The 17,555-nt window shown below is 48.6% G+C and overlaps 1 pseudogene; it reads right to left on the reverse strand.

Moving 5' to 3' along the window:
• LOC101418586 (factor in the germline alpha-like) overlaps window positions 1-17,303 on the reverse strand; it is a 41,507-nt pseudogene extending 24,204 nt beyond the window's left edge.
• Between the last annotated feature and the right edge of the window lie 252 nt (window positions 17,304-17,555).

Below are 17,555 nucleotides of genomic sequence, written 5' to 3' on the forward strand. Positions count from 1 at the left end.
AGAACTCGCACGTCCCTGCAGAGCTGGACCCCTCCCTGCACCTTCCCTGGTGTGTCCAGGGTCTAAGCAGCAGCCAGGGCCCCTTGGGGAGGCCCAGCTTCCCATCACGTGACTGTCCCTACCTAGTCCCAGCCCTGGATACTAGGTGTGCTATCCTGGGACAACATGTGGCCAGAGCTTCAGGATGCTTCACAAAGCAGCACGGCCTTTTTCACATCCACACAACAGTCTCAGGAGCGCCCTGTGTGCTGGGCGGTCATGTCAACCGAAATGACCAGAGCTAGTGAGGTCTTTTGTTAATAACCTTGACACATCCTGACGCTGACCCCCACCAGATGGCCACTCTGGGCCTCGATGGCCTTGGTGATCCTCAAATCGAATGTGAGTGCCTGGCCTTCCCAGGAAACCTGGGTCTCCTGCTTGCGTGCCCTCCATGGTCATGGGATTGACTGACATTAAAATAGAGATTGATCTGCACCCTGTGGACCAGAGGTTGTGGGGGGGCAATGCCACCCAGACGCTGCACACTGGCCCACTCTGCTCTCAGTGCAGAAATTCCCAGGCAAGCATGAACAGATAACAGCAGAAAACAGTGCTGGAACGCGGGACTCAGCTGTTTTGCACAGGAAGCTTTGGGATATGTTGTTTTCTCTAGTCTTCTCAAAGTTGGGACAAAACTGAACAAACGAGATGAGATGGGTGCTTCGGAAAGTGCAAAAGCTACTAGTGAACTCTATTCTCCTCTATCAGGAGAAGCAACAGAAATTTATGAAGTTGTTGCAGAAAATCCAGGACTTGTCAACAAATCTTATTACCCAGGTGGTTGGTGATCAAGAAGACACTGAGTAAACCTTCAGAACTTGTTCAACAAAGGATGAAGCAGCATTTGAGAAATATGTAAAATGTACTTAGGAATGAAAATAAATTTATCTGAAGCAACTTAATCCAGAATAGTTATTTTAAATTGTGGTGGATACAGATTAAAATGGCTACTTGTAGCAATATCAAAGGAAAAGCTATGTGTTGCAGCTATGCTATTGAAATAAACTTAGAAATAATTGCACATAAACTTAATACAGGTTATTTTTTTCACAGCACCCTGTGACTTGGGCTACAAAGATTGGGGAAGCACCTGTAACTCATTCAGTTGAGCTTCCATCTACCATATGGGAGGCCCTGGGTTCGTGTCCTGGGGCCTCCTTGTGAAGGCAGGCTCACCCACACATCACAGAGAGCCACTGGCCTGCAAGTGCTACAGAGAGCCAACTCAGCAAGGTGACACAGCAAAAAGCAAGGCAAGTAAAAACAAAGAAAAGCATACAGCGAATGGACACAGAAAGCAGATAGCAAGCAAGCCTCAAGGGGGGGATAAAAAAAAAAATCAAGACTGATGACTGGAGAGGAAGCCCAAAGGGACCTGAGGGGCTGAGGGAAAAGCATGCTCCCTCACACTCTCAGGGTGCCGCCCCGCCACCCACCTCTGCCTGCCCTGCTGCTGGCATCTGTCCACCTCCAGGAATCTACCCACTCATTGAGGACAGTGGGGTTTGTTGTCCAGGTTTCCACCTCCAGTGCAAGATGCTCAGAGGAATTCAATATTGTTCCCTGCCTGACAGGAGACATGAAGGTTATGGGCTGTGCCTCCCCTAGAGGAGGAAGGTCAAAGCACCAAAGGCCCTTGTCACACACCAACCCTGTCAGAACCACCCCAAGCCCCCAGCTCTGACCTGCTCTTCCTCAGAGGACACCAATGCCAGGTGAGCTCCTTGGGACACACAGAACGGCTCAGCCTGGTTCCAAGTTTTCTTCACATTAGAAAAGTAATACAATCTCCCCCTGAAGACCTTCCAGCCTTGCAGGAACAGCTGGAGCAGAGGTGGGAAGAGAGGGCAGCAGTGTCTGGTGGTGGATGTCCCAGAGCTGGCCTCCCTGAACCCACCAGCAGCTGGCCACTGAGGCACATGTCCTTGAGGCTCAGTTCCCCAGGGGCAAGTGCTGCTGAGACCACGCCCCTGTCCCACTACCCTATATGCCAGGGAGCAGAAGGTCAAGACGCCTGGCTCAGTACTCCTGGGACACTCAGCTCTGCTACCCAGAAAAACTCTCTGCTGAGACATGTGCTTTCTGTGACTTTATTTCCCATCTCACTGCTGCCACCTTACAGTCCTTTCCACCTCAATTCCCACCATCTCTTGAGGAAGTTGTCCATGCATCCAGAGTCTCCCTTACTTCCTTGACTTGATCTCCATCCACTCTGGCTGCCCACACCCAGGACTATCCCAGGACTTCCTCATCACCTGCTCACCTGCCCTCACAGGTGTCACACACTAAGAGCTCATCCTGTCACCAGGAGCCCCAAGTCTCAGCTCTTTCCTCCCTCTCTGTCACCACATCCTGCTCTTTAGTATCATCTCTACTGCAGCTATTGAAATGGAGCCACAACACTCATTTCTTCATTCATATCTTCAACATTCATACATTCATTGTTCAACATTCCTTAGCTTCTATGAGCTGGAGACTGCTATAAAAAGACCAATAAGACACGATTCATGCCCTCAAGGAATTTACAGTCTTGTGAAATGAGACAGATATAAGAAGGGGATGGAAGATGCACTAATTAAACGCCACATGCAGATTAGAATAGAGGCATGAAAGAGGGTGTCATCTCTGTCACCTGGGCTGGGGGTGGAAGCCTTAGCAAGGGAATCCAGGATGAGATGTTCCTTGAGATGAGTCGTTAAAAAAAAAACTGAGGGGGTGGGGATAGGGAATTAATACTTAATTGGTAGAGAGTTTCCGTTTGGGGCCAAGGAAAGCTTCCAGCCAGAAAAGATGATGATGGTTGCACAGTATTGTAAAAGTATATACAGAAAGTGTTAAAATGGGAGATTTTATGTTATATACATGTTACCAAAATAAAAAATTTTTACAAAAACAAGAACTGTACAATACAAAGAGTGAACCCTACTCTAAACTATGGAGTATGGTTAATCATATAATTATAATAATATTGGCTCATTGATTGTAACAAATGTACCCACTGAGGGAAAACGTTAATCATGGGCAAAGCTCTGTACTTCCTGCAGGATTTTCCTGTAAACCTACAACTGCTCTAAAATTTTTTTTTAAATTTTAATCAGAAAACCACTTTAAAAAAATTTTAAAAAACCGAGGAAGATTTGCCAGGTGATCAGGTCCAAGAAAAGCCTTCCAGACAGGGGAAATAGCAGGTGCAAAGGCAGGCAGACATGAAAAGGCATGGCTTAAGCTGATCTGTGCAAAACCTGGGGTGTGGCCCCCATGCAAGGGGTGGGAGAGGAGCCTGGAGAGGCTTCCAGCACTACATCTTATGCACATAACAAGGAATTTGGATTTTTCCACGTGAGCAATGGGAGGACCTGAAGGGATTTACCCAATAGCTCAGGTTTGTACTGTAAATATTTCAACGTGGTGTAACGTGAAGGCTCAACAGGAAACAAAGACCATCCTGCTTGGGCCAGAAACATCCATTAGAACACAACTATAAAGATCTCAGGAAGAGACAGGCAGCGTGGACCAGGCGTTCTCAAAGTGTGTTCCCTGGACCAGCAGCATCGCGCCTCCTGGGAACTTGGCAGAAATGCCCCTTCTCAGGCCCAGTGCAGACCTGCTTTTTCTGAAATTGTTTCTGCACAGTCTGTATTTAACAAGGCCACGTGTGATTCTTATGCTCTCTGAGGCTTCAGAACCAGTCATCCGAACCCGACCCAATTATGGCCCACCAGCAGCCTCTTTTTATAAATAGTGTCACTGGAGCAGCCACGCCCATTCATTTACACCTTCTCTTTGGCTGCTTCAGCAGAGCAAGAGGACAGCACTGAGGAGCCATTACAGAGACTGTGGCCCACAGGTCTCAATTTTACTATTTGGCCCTTTAAGGAAAAGTTAAAGTAATGATACTGCGCCCTGACTGCCCATGTTTTAAAACTTCCTGGTGCTCAGGTTACATCCCAGACTAAAATCAATTGGATTTCTGTACATGAGTCCCAGGCATGTACTTGGGTGACTCCAATGCACAGCCAGGAAGGAGCACCTCTCAGTCCATACTAAAGCAGGAGGGCAGCAGTGGGGCTTGAAGAGAGGCAGGAAGGAGGAAAGACTTCCAGGCACTGGTCTGCATGGCCAGTGATTCCTTAGACTTGACTGGAAACAGAGGCAAAGAGCAGGGGCTCGGCACTGCCTGCCAAGTCCTCATTTGTCAGCCCCCATCTCTCCAGCAGCTTCTCCAAACCATCCCTTCTCTCCCCCAGCTCCCTACAGGCATCCTTCTCCTTAGCAAGTGACCTCCTATGCCACCCAGAAACAGATGTGGTTAACAGCAGCTCTCGCAGTCTCGCGTTCCCACATCTGCACAGTAGGGTGGACACCGACTTCCACACCTGCTCCCCTCCCAGCCTCAGAGATTCAAGTACCATCCCAACCCTCTTCAAGGCCAATCACTCATCGTGCATTTCACTCTCCTCCCTCTCTCCTCCCCTAGCTTCAACCTCCATCTCTTTGCTGTTCCCCTTCCTTAAACCTCAGGTGAAGCCTGTTTGAATCTAGAAACTCTCTCAAGTTCACCAAATATTAGCAAGGGGTTCCAATGGAAAGCAGGCAAATTTTCATGGCAATACTGATGGTTGTATTCTGATCTTGCAATTTTTCAATATTTGCCACACTGTCTGTAATTAATAGATAGATGTTGTAATAGAATAGATTTGTTTTTTACTCCTCCCCCATCTCTCCTTCCCTCTCAGCTACGTTCCTTGACAGACTCACACCTGATCAATTCATGCCCAACAACCATGATCTGCTTCCACCAAAACTTCATTCCAATGAGTTAATAATTGCCCAGCCTCAGTGGATGCTTTTCGGTTCTTATTTTACATGGCCTCTCTGGCATGTGCCACTCCCATCTTGAAATTCCCTCCTCTTTTGGCTTTCCCACATGCACATCTCCCAATTCTCCTGTCCTCAGTTGGTTTACACACAAGCCTTTCCCTTCTTGCCTCCTGAAGGTTGATTCCTGACCCCACCCTCAGCCCTCTTCTGTGTTTTGTCTCATGCAAACCCCTGACTCTGACCACTGCAACCAGAACCCACATACCTGGGGCAGCCAAGCCTACATCTGCAGCCCTGGCCTCTCTCCTCAACTCCAGACAGCCTGCAGGTGACGTCCACATGGATGTCCCCAAAGCACCACAGCCAGCATGTCCAAATCTTGCCCCTCCTCTTCCTCCTTTATTCCTCAGTTGGGGACCCCTCCATTTGTCCACCCAAGTCAGAACCTCAGGGTTCTCCTTAAAACCGCTTCAGTGGCTCCTCATTTTCTGGAGGATGAAAGGCAAGCTCACTCAGAGGCCTTCCCATCTAGCCCGTGTCTCTCCAGCCCTGGCCACCCCTCTAGCCCAGGGTTTTTCAAACTGTAATCACTGACCCATTACTGGGTCATAAATTTGGTTGATCAGTTTTGACAAGCTTTGCTCTTTTTTTATAGAATATAAAATGTCAGAGTGAGTTCATGCAGTAAAGGTTTTGCTTTTTTAAATTTGCATAGATAGATTACATAGATGATTAGGTAGAAAGATGATAAATAGATTTCCTTCCCCCCTTCCACAAAAGGTCCCTTCTCCCCCTTCTTTTTGCTACCACCCCCCCCCCCTCAGTTCCCAGTACTTGCTTCTAACTTAACACCTCTTCCACCAATCTATATGACTTTGCTTACAGGTCTGTCTCCATCTTGCATCTTGTAACCTTCTCAAGAGCAGGCATCATGTCTTATTCATCTTTAACCCCTGACACATGGGAGATGTTCATGAAAGTTTTCTCAGACACATGCTCGAATGCTGCCTACTAGCTTACGTGCGTTACCTGTGTTGATTCATTTGATCCTCCCTGTGAAGCAAATCCTATTGCCCCCATTGTGTAAGTGAAACTCAGAGAAGGTAAGCAACTTGTTCAGGTTCACACGGTTTATGATAGCTGGAAGTCACAAACAGGTTGTCTGGCCCCACAAGTACACTCTGCCATTACCACACACCTTCATCACAAAGATCTGGTTTGCAAAAGGAGATATTTTGTGGAGAGATTATAAGCCACCTGAGAGCAGGGACATAGCTTCTCATGTCTTCTGCACTACCGCCTGGGCACAAATGAGCCATGTTATTGGATTTGTCCTCTCTCCACCACCGTTGCTCTTTCCCAGAGGGGACACATGCTTGAGGCTAAAGGGGCAGAAACATCCGGACAACTCTGCCCTCCCCAGGGTGGACCCTCCCTACCACTTACTTTGGTTCCTTTGTAGCTGCACCTGTGAAGCAAAGGCTGCACGGAGGGTCTCCAGGCTGCTCTGCTGCTCCTGGATTTTCACGCTTAGTGAGTTGGTATTACTCACATTAACTTGTAGCCTCTGGATCTCAGCCTGTGCCTCCTGCAGTCTGTTTTCTCACATGTGGGTCAGGAAATTTAAGGCAGCACCCTTCATTCCTTGTGTTAGGGTCTCTAGCTCTCCCCTGGCATTTTCCAATACTGCTCTTATTCCTTGGAGTTCAACTTTTGTCTCCTCCATCCTGCCCTTTGCCATTTGGGTCTGGGTAATGGCAGTTTCCAAATATCTTTTTAACAACTGAATCACTTCACCAGCCCTGTCCAAGTGACCTCTTCATAACTGGATCTCAAAAATGCTGTTGTCTACACTGCCTTTTATACAGGGCTGGGTTTGGGAATTGAAAGCACTTGCATTTCGCAGACCTCCTTAGAGCCTCTGGATCTCAGCATTGGGTCCATCCAAACTGCTGCTTAAAACCTGGTGCTGGGTCCTTAAAACACTGACACTCCCCAGATTGCCTTTCAAAAGGTGGGTCTGAGCACTGGCCTTCTGTAAACTCATATTTGCCAAGTGTAAACCTGCTTTAGTGTCTGAATTTCAGCGTTGGCATTTTCTAGGCCTTGGGTTCACATGTGGAGCGCAACCCTGGTGTTTTCTGAATTGCTTTGCAAGAAATCTTGGGCCTGGGAATTCAATGTGTCTGCATTCTCCAGAGATCTATTTAGGCCCTGGATCTCAGCATCAGCCCCCTCCAAGGAATTCCTTAACATCTGGGTCTGGATATGGCAGGTGCCAGCATCTTCTAGAACTCCTTTGACCATCGGATGTCAGCACTGGTGTTTTCCAGGTGGCCGCTGAGCATCTGGATCTGAGAACAGACATTGTCCACCTTGTACTTCAGCATCTGCATTGTCACAGCCCAGGTGCTAGAATGCTCTTTAAACAGCTGGAGAGCTTCCTGTCTCTTGGCTACCATGCCAAAATGGTAGGAATCTGCAGGGGAGGAAATGCAGAGGTCGGCCAAAGAGGCCCATTTCATGGGGAAGCCTAGAGATCAACCAGCGTGTTCTAAAGATTTCCGTGGGAGTTGCCTACACCACTGCCCTGCGAGCACCCCCAGTGGCCTCTGGCCTCCCTGACCCTGGACCAAGCAATAGCCAAAGACCTAAATAGCCATCACACATGAACTAATAAATCCAAAGGATTGGAATTCTTGCTTACTGTAAACTATTTACACCCACACACATCAAAAGTCATGCTGGTGAGACTTGGATTCTTTTGTCGTTGTAACTGAACTTGAAAATAACTCATTATATAACTTAGAGCTGTTGAAGTTTAATTCCACAGAAATTTCACCATCAGAAGGGTCATGGAGAAAAAGAAGATATGAGTAAGGCCCATTTTTAGTCCTGAGCTATATTTGTACAACAACCATTGAGCCTCTTGACCTATCATTGTTACTCCTGAAAACCATGTAGACCACAAACAAATTTTCTGATTACAAATTTGGGGGCGGGGGAACAATAGGAACAAAATGGGTGCTCCTGGCAGAAGGTCCCTGTTCAATCCACAGTGCTATGATGCAGGTGTGCCCCACCTTCAGGTCACCCGGGGCCTCTGAGCTGAAATCGCCTGTGAAAGGGCTGGGCAACCCTACAGAAAACAGAGGACAAGAGTCCCTTCAGAGCAATTTGGGAATATGAGGGCCCTGAGTGAGAGATCTTGGCCACCAGGGCCATTCAAGAAAACTGCAGCCCTTTCCTCTACAGGTTCCTTCCCAGCAAGCCCACCTGCCACTGCCCCTGGTCTTGCCATCACCCGTGGCTCTCCTCATGAGCAAGGACTTAATTTCACACATCCATGGTCACTGCCTGGTTCCATACTCCCTCAGGACCCCTGCCCTATTCCTCAAGCCCTGGCTAGGGTAAGTGGGAGACCACCTGGCCTTTGGAGGTGTGAGAAGAACAGAACAGGAAGTATAGGTTGATCTTCAACAAAGAGGCAAAGGCAATTCAGTGGAGAAAGGATAATCCTTTCAACAGGTGGCACTGGAACAATTGAATAGTAATATCCAAACAATAAAAATGAACTTCAGGGACGTGGACTTGACCCAACAGATAGGGTGTCCACCTACCACATGGGAGGTCCGTGGTTCAAACCCTGGGCCTCCTTGACCCATGTGGAGCTGGTACATGTGCAGTGCTGATACGCGTCAAGAGTGCCATGCCATGTAGGGGAGCCCCATACACAACGAGTACACCCCGTAAGGAGAGCCACTGAGCAGGAAAGAAAGTACAGCCTGCCACGGAGTGGCACTACACCGGCAGAGAGCTGACACAAGAAGATGACACAACAAAAAAAACACAGATTCCCAGTATCACTGATAAGGATAGAAGCAGTCACAGAAGATCATGCAGTGAATGGACAGAGACCAGAAAATGAGGGGGGGGGGGGTGGAGGGAGGAATAAATAAATAAAATAAGTAAATCTTTTTTTAAAAAAGTGAACTTCACTCCACACCTCACACCTTTACACAAACACTTACTGAAAATGAATCATTGACCTAAACTTTAAAATTTCTGGAAGAAAATGGCAGAATATGTTCATGACCTTGGGTAAGGCAAGGAGACTGAGAGAAGATATTTGCAAATCACACATTTGATAAAGGACTTGTATCTAGAATACATAAAGAATTCTCAATATTCAACAAGATGACAAACCCATTTTGTAATGAGACAAGAGTTTGAACAGATATTTCATCAAAAAAAGAATTCACTACATGAGATAAAATGCCAAAACCATTAGTAATTAGAGAAATGCAAACTAAAACCACTATGAGATATCACTATGTACCTACTTATTAGCCTGGCTGAAATGAAAAAGACCCATCACCCCAAGTGTTGAAAAGGATGTGAAGGAGAAGGAACTCTCATCTCCGTGGGTGGGACTATACCTCCTACAACCACTTTGCAACTTGGCAGTTTCTTAAAAAGTTAAACATGCACATATTCTATGACCCAACCATTCCACTCCTACACATTTACCCAGGATAAAATAAAGCTAATTCCATAAAAGGACTTATAGATGAATGTCCACAGCAGCTTTATTTGAAATCAAAAACTGGAAACATCCCAAATTCCGTCAACAGCTAAGTGGGTAAGTCGTGGCGTAGCCATTAAATGGATCACTGATCAGCAATAAAAAGGAATGAACTACTGTGCACGCCACGGCATGGGTGAAACTCAGGATAGTTATGCTGAGTGGAAGAAGCCAGAGGAGAAAAAAAGTATGTCTAGTCGATCCCTTATATATCTATGAGGAGAAAATGCAAACTAATCCACAGAGACAGAAAGTAGAGCCGTAGTTGCCTGGGGAGGATAGAAAACGGAGCAGAGGGATTAGAAAGGGTTACAAACTATGGTGCGGGTAGGGCAGGTGGTGAATGTGTTCAGCATCTTGATTGTGGTGATGGTTTCATGGGTGTACACGTATAAAAACATATTAGATTGTGCACTTGATGTGCACTTTGTGATGTACATTACACTCAATATACCTACACTGAAAAAAAAAGATGATGCCCTCCTCTCAAGAGGTCAGACCCATTGAGGGGCCTGAGGATGGCAGGGGAGAGGCTTGTCCTGGGTTCTGGGCCTCCCGACACTGGCTCTCTTCCCGCCCTCCCTCCCTCCACTGTGGCTCCTCACTGTCTGGTTCCACATGTGGCGGCCAGGTGGTGTCTCCCAGGTGGAACTGAAACTCCTGGAATGAGGGATCTGCCCGAGGTTGTTGAACTGAAAGACCCCACTCCTGGGTCAACACCACCTCTCACCTGGGGCCTGGGGACAGGGTGCACACACCCCCTAGCGGTTGGATTCCAGAAGGGGGAGTTGGCTGCAAGCCCCTCTCAGGGTCTTCCCTCATGAGCTTTGGTTCTGGAGAGGAGCCTCCCCCCTTGGATGGTGGCCTCTGTCTGCTCCCAGGAAGCATCTGGCCCAGACCTGGGGTGGAGGTGGAGGGACCCTCTGGATGCATTCGGGGTCCCTAGAGGGCTTTATGCAGGATGAGGAGGAAGAGCCATTGCGGTTCGGATGCGCAAGGGGCTCAACCACAAGGAGAGCCACAAGGGGGGAGAGCACGGCCACCACCGCCAACACCAGTGTGGCCTCAACTCTCCTCCTCATCTTGGGGCCACAGAAACCACCGCCCGTGGTGGGGCCCGTCCCTGTGGGAGAAGCCAGTGTCCAGGACGAGCGTGTGCTCCGTGCTCCTGCCCCCTCAGTCTCCCTGTCTGTCCTGTGGGTGAGAACAACGGCCATGCTTCTCACACAGGGATTCTGGAGAAGAAAAAGGAGCACCTGAGACGAGAGGGGCACCTGGGGCATTGTGGCATCACACAGGCGGGTAGTCCAGCTGGGAGCACAGCACCCAGAAATGGAGGAGGATGGCGGGGGCGGGGGGACCCACAGAAGAGGAGTTCTGCAAGCCTGTCGGAAGGAAGGATGGAGGAAACAAACAAACAGGAGCAAAGCTGCTTCACGGGTCCTGCCCACAGCAAGCTCACACTCTGTGGGGCTGCCACCCCCTTCACACACCAGAACACGGTCTCTGGATCCCGATAAAAAGCTTTCATCTCAGAGTGTCAGTCCTAGAGCCTCCCAGTGCAAGGGTCAGAATGCCGCCCCTGTTGTGAGATGGGCCGGGCCTGCAGCTCTAGCTTCAGAGTAAACTGCGTGCAGGGAAACCTACTAAGGGTGGAGATCGAGCCTCAGGACCCTGAGGTGAGCAGCTGCAATTTAAAAAGAGATCCATCAAGTTTACACTTCACCCCCTTCCTCTTACCAGGGTGTCATCCCCAAGGGAAAGGGTCTGGGGACTGGGGTGTGTGCTCCAGGGTTTTATTCTTCAGGCCAGAAGAGCAACAAGCTGAGCTCTGGCCTGCCAGGGAGGGCCTCAGAGAAATGGCAGCGGGCTGGGGACAGCTCAAACCATGGAACGGGCTTGTGAAGCTCATGTCTACAGCCCTTTTATCTGGCTGGCAAATCTAAGCAGGCATATTCTGAAGAGCAGTAGTTCCACTGGCAGAGACTTTCAGGGCAAAAGAAGCAGCAAAACTCAGCTCTGTGGCTGAGCCAGGGGGTACGTCTACATCGTCCCTTGACCGTCCCCCACCCACTGGAGAGGGCACCCACTGCACTGTGGTAGAGAAGCACTAGGAAGTCTTTGTTAAAAACTCCAAGTCAACTACACCCAGATGGAAAACCCCTTCCCCCACTCACTACCTTATAAAGCCTGTAGTGTGTTTAATCACTCAGCCTCAGGTTGTTTATCTGCAAAGTGGAGGACACCAACCCTGTAGCTTTTTTTGGTGAACAATGTAATGGACACGTAAAAATACCAAGCATCACACACTTAGAAAGTCATCAATAAATGGTACTGATGACTAAAATGGACACACCCTTGTCTACTCAGGCACTGTGCCACCAACCCTTCAAACTTTTCTAGCTGAGCTAATGCTGTCGTGGCCAAAGAATCTGTAGTTGATCACACTTGAAACGTAGCTTGAGGTACCTCTTTTTTTTTTTTTTTGTCAGACAGGCCAGAGGCTCTGGGCTACCAGCACCTCATTTCTCTGGAGCGTGACACCTCACCACCCTCTTTCCCAGCTCTAAAGTCCTGGAACTCTGATGACCTTGCCCCTGGAGGACACAGGCCCTAGAGGAACTGGCTCCCCATGGACACCACCCAGGATTTGCCTGGAGACCGAAATCGGAGGAAAAGGTGGAAGGGGGCGTCCTTTGCGACCTGAGCACTGGACTAGCCCACAGGGCAGGGAAACTGAGGCTCAACATACGTGCACTAATGAGCTCTTTAAAAGCACCTATCGGTGGATACATTTTTGCAGCTGTCGGGAGCCTCCGCTGCCCCCTCCGCGACCCGGTTCCTGCCCAAGCGCAGGCAGTGAGGAGGTCACACGCGGGGCGCACAAAAAGCAGCCGGCTATGGTAAGGGCACCAAAGCCACCGTCTCTCCCCCGCCAACCAGGCGCACGAGGCGGACCTCAGAGGTCTGAAGCCGCAGGGAGCGAGGCCGCCTGGGTAGGCTGAGAGGGCAGGGCCCGCCCGCCCGCGGGAAGGGGTCGGAGGCGGCGGAGCAGCGACGGCCCTGGACGCCCGCGCTCCTTGGCCTTGGCCCCGCGCCGCTGCTCCAGCACCAACTGCACGTCCTGGGTCGCCGAGTAGTCGCCCGAGGGCAGACGCCTGAGCCGGCAGATGGCAGCCAGCTGGGCAGCAGCCCGAACTGCTCCCGCAGCACGTCCTGCAGCACCTCGGCCTCCGGGGCGTCCAGGAAGGCGGCGGCGCCGGGCTGGGCCCTGACGGCTCAGGCGCAGCGTCCATGGCTGAGCGCGAGGCCGGGCCTGCCCCCCACAGCCCCTGCCCTGCTGGGCAGAGGAGAGGCCGCGCTCAGGGAGAATTGGGCCGCCAGGGTTAAAGGCAGGAGCCCCTTTTTAACTAGCTCCAGTGGTGATTACCAGGAGCCTTGGCTAAGGGCACTGGTTCCCGAACTTGACTGCACCTGCCATCCCCCGGCGGGGGGCGGGGACCGGAGGGAAGCAAGTCCATAATAGACGATTCCAGCCCCATTTATACATGTGTATTCAAAAAGACACCTGTACATATGCATAAATTCACATATGTGTGCACGTAAGCATAGACACAAATTGACTGCAATGCAAGTTTTTAGAAATCCATTTTCACATAAATGTTGTAGAAAAGGTGAAAGAATAATAACAAAGAGCTCCTGCCTCCACTTCTCTCTACTATTTAATCACATTTGCTCCATCACCCTTTTCTATGAATTGTCCCATTTTCATTATTCTTTTTCTGAACTATTTAAGTTGCAGAAATGATGTTCCAACAGGGAGGGAGGAAGGAAGAGGAAGAGGAAGAGGAAATTCTCACTGTGTCTGGGCTATGCTGATTCCAGAAATTCCTGGGCCCATACTGATACGAATTGGGGAAGGGAAAGTGCTCTCTCACAATAGATGCCACCAATTTGACCACCATCAGGGAGTGAACACTGGACACCAAGGAGTTGCTCCTCACGAAATAGTTCTCAATGACAAAAGGAAAACTAGTCAGTGTAGGGTGAAACCACCTGGCAGGCACCCCTTTGACCAGGTGATCAAGGTTAGCATCAGCAGTGGGGGCACAGGTAACATCATGCACCTCCTGATGAGATGCGCGGAGAAAAGCCGAGCTCCGTTTCTATGGGATCCCTGCCAAGAAGGCCTGACCTAAGTCTCAACATGAGGAAACACTGGGCAGATTCAGCCTACAGAAGGCTTGTGTGCTTACACGTATACACTTATATCTACATCTATGTGTGTGTGTATCTTATACATATGTTTATTTTTAAAGCCATGACTGCACATTAATATTTCCAGTTCCAACTCAATACATCAGATTTCTCTGTAGTCTTCCCCCTTTCCTTATTTTTAATTTCCTTCTCCAACAGTGAGAATCCTGACCCCCATTGTCCTCAATACATTGATTTATTTGCCCAGTGGCTGTGCATAGCCAATTTCCTAAGCACACTAGCCACTCCCTTGGCTCCCTGCCATCTGCTTGGCCCCACCTCCTCCGCAGCTCCCAGCCATGCCACTCTCTAAGGGAAGGGCAAAGGAAAAAGAAGAGGACACACCAAATTGTAAACCATGGCTCCCGAGCAGTGAGCCTGGGATTGAGGTATGATCTGTGCGTCACATCTTTAACATTGTTTGCATTTTTCACAGTAAACAGCAGCCACTTTTGTAAATAAAAGGATTTTTTTAAGAAAAACAAGTTTTTAGGCCTAAGTACATTTGATGTTATCTTCTGGTAGGCAGATAGAAGGCAGCAAGAACCATTTGTGTAGGAATGAAGCTTAAAATGGAGATAGTTCACCTATTCACTTAGTTTTCCTTAAGAACAGCATAAATATCATTTTTCTATTTTATTGCCAAACTTTTGAGTGGACAAGCTGGTGTATATCAGGAGTCCAGTGTGAGAACCCCAGACTTTACTCCTTCTTCTTTTCTTTTTTTAAGATTTATGTATTTATTTCTCCCCTCCCCCATTGTTTTTGCATTCACTATCAGCTTTCTGTGTGCACTGGGTGTGTGTTCTTCTGTGTCTACTTGTCTTCTCTTTAGGCGGCACTGGGAACCAATCCTGTGACTGTGCAGAATGGGAGAGGGTTGCTCAATCTCTTGTACCACCTCAGCTCCCTGTCCTGCTGCATCTTTTATTGTCTCTCCTCCGTGTCTCTTTTGCTTGCATCAGCTCTCCTTGTGGGCCTGCTCTCCTACATTGGCCAGCACTCTGCTCGTGCCAGCTCACCACACGAACCAGCTTGACTTCAGCACGAGACCCGAGGAATGGATCCCTGGACCTCCTATATGGTAGACGGGAGCCCAATTGCGTGAGCCACATCCTTCCCTTTATTCCTTCTTCCTCCTGAAGCAACCTCAGCTCTAACTTTCTGGCCTCTCGTGTGTCAGCCATCTGTTCTGAAGGAAAGCAATCATAAACCCATGTGAGCTAACATGTTAAACCTGAGAGTGATTGGTGTTGATACCTTGACACCACATAGCATTTAGCTGACACAAATTTTCATGTGTGTAAATCTCATTGGTTCCTCATAACCTTGTGTTAAAGGCAGAAGAAGTATAGTTACTCCTAATATATTCATTCACTCAAATATATTCCTTGATGACTCATATGACAGACATTGTGTTAGCACCTGGGACACAGAGGACTATTAACTTACTCCTGAAGAGTTTGAGATCTGAGAGAGCCCACTCTCTAACTGATAATACTCCTCTGATATGATGCAATTTTCTAGTGACATAAACAAGGAAAGAAGGGACTGATGTCCTTTGTGAATATAAAAAGGCATCATTCAAAATCCGTGGTGGGTAAGAACTCAGACACAGGAGTCTGACACTAGCCATGTGACCTTGGGCAAGTCACATACTCTCAATGAGCCTCAGCTTCCTCTTCTGAAAAATAAAACCTACTCCACAGAGATTTGTGGGACAATGAACGAGAAAGCAAATACATGTATGATGCTCACACTGAAACATATGGAAACAAGAACCTGCTTATTCAGTCAAAATCTTTCACTTTTTTTGCCACAGCTACCCTGCCCCCATATTTGTTGAGTGAATGAATGAAAGAATGATTAGGTAGATGAGTGAATTAGACATACCTTTGGAATACTGGGGGATAAGTATCGTCTTCCAGGCTGATGATATCATTGGTTGAGGTGCACAGCTCCTACCCCAGTTGCACTCATCTTGCACTGGTCTAATGGCCTAGCAAGGATTTGCTCCTTTCCAGACTGCCTGAAGTAACTGAGCACCTCTGTACCTCAGAATACATTGCTTTCACTGGGTTTGCTCCTGCCTTCAGCCCTCCCATTTGGGTCCAGACTAATGCCATCCTCAAATACTGCCATTTTGTTCCCTGATCCTAAATTCCTTCCTGTCTGGTTAAATGCCAGCTTGCTAGAGTCAGTCCTTGGGATAAGGACGGGACCACACAGTTATGTCAGTGTACAGTGCTGCTGCAGAAAAGGAAGGGCTGCCTAGCTGGCTGATGGTGCAGGTGCCGGGTCTCTGAGCAAAGGGGAGAAGGGTGGGAAGCTGTGGCCAAAACTTTTACCTCTTTCTGATTGGACAGAGTTGCTCTGTTTCAAAAAGCAGGGTGTCCACTTTTTCCATATCATGCTTCTCAGGCCTGCTCCTGGGGTATGGTAGGTAGGGGTACAACTTCTCCAGCAATGGAGTCACTCCTGCATGAGTTTCCACTGCTGCTGCCAGCTTTGTCTTTCCTCTGTCTTCCTAGCTACTTGTGAGGGAAATGAGAAGACCTCGAAGCAGGTGCCATTTCAAACAGAGTGCCCCTAGTAGGCACTTTCCATGAGACTTTTTTTTTTCCATTTAAAGCTAAGAAAGGGAGAGTTAGGCAGGCAGCAAGAAGTAACACCCTGCCTCTCCAGGGGTGAGATGCGCTGGGACTTGGCACATGGTAGGCACTAAAAAATGTTGTTGTCATTGCCATTATTTCTCCTGCCAGATGGGCCTGTGGACATCTAAAGGAAGGTCAGGGCTGCTCCCCTTACTCAGGAATACATAACCAGCACTCCTCACACCTCCCCAGTGTCTGTCCTGGAAAGAGGACTCGTGCTCTGGGTAGAGGTTTCCATCAGGTGAGAGTAGCAGAAGCTTTGAACAATTGGGGAACTGAACACCTGGATTTGGAGAAATTGGATTTTGGTGATTTGGTTTTGTATTTCTGTTTCCCTTAGGCTTTTAATAACTGTGGCCTCTAATCAGTCAGAGTGGACATCATCCCAAATCCCTCAAGACTGAGAAATGGAGAAACAGACGTGCCTCAACCAATTGGGCTCCCATCTACCATATAGGAGGTCTTGGGTTCAATGCCCAGGGCCTCCTGGTGAAGGAAAACTGGCCCTGTGGAGTGCCGGCCCACGTGGGATTGCAGCCCCACACAGGAGTGCCAGCTAATGCTGAGAGCTGATGCAGCAAGATGATGCAACAAGAGACAAAGAGGACAGAAAATAAGAAGATGAAGCAGAATAGTGAGATGAAGATGCAGAAAACTCACAGCAAATGGACACACAGAGTAGACAATGGGGGGGGGGAGAGATGGGGTGAGGGGAGAAATAAAAATAATCTTTAAAAAAAATCAATTTAAAAAATGAGTAATGAACAAAAAGGGGTGATGGGGGAACCACTGACTAAACTGGATGTACTGTTATTGTAGCTATCTTGTGTAAACTGAGTAATTTTCACAGTTACATAAAAATAAAATTTTTAAATTATAGGCTATTTTATTTGTACATAAGGGACAATGGACTCTATCCCGAAGCCCAGGAAGGGGGTGGCCATGTCGAGCAGAGGGAGATTATCCCAGGGTTTTGTTTCTCCTTAACAGGCCCCACCTTCTTCCCACCTGGAGCCCCTACCCCAGGTGTCCCCACCTCCCCAGCACTTGGAGAAGGGGTTGAGATGACCATGAGGTGATTGGGGGCCACTTCCAAAATTTGAGCTGTCCCCCTAGAGGGCCTCCTGCCATGTAGCAGCAAAGGCTTCAGCCACTCTTCCCAGCTGAGAGTCGATGCAGGATCAGAAACTAGCCTG

The sequence above is a fragment of the Dasypus novemcinctus genome, chromosome 17, assembly GCF_030445035.2.
Source record: "Dasypus novemcinctus isolate mDasNov1 chromosome 17, mDasNov1.1.hap2, whole genome shotgun sequence".
NCBI classification, from domain to species: domain Eukaryota; kingdom Metazoa; phylum Chordata; class Mammalia; order Cingulata; family Dasypodidae; genus Dasypus; species Dasypus novemcinctus.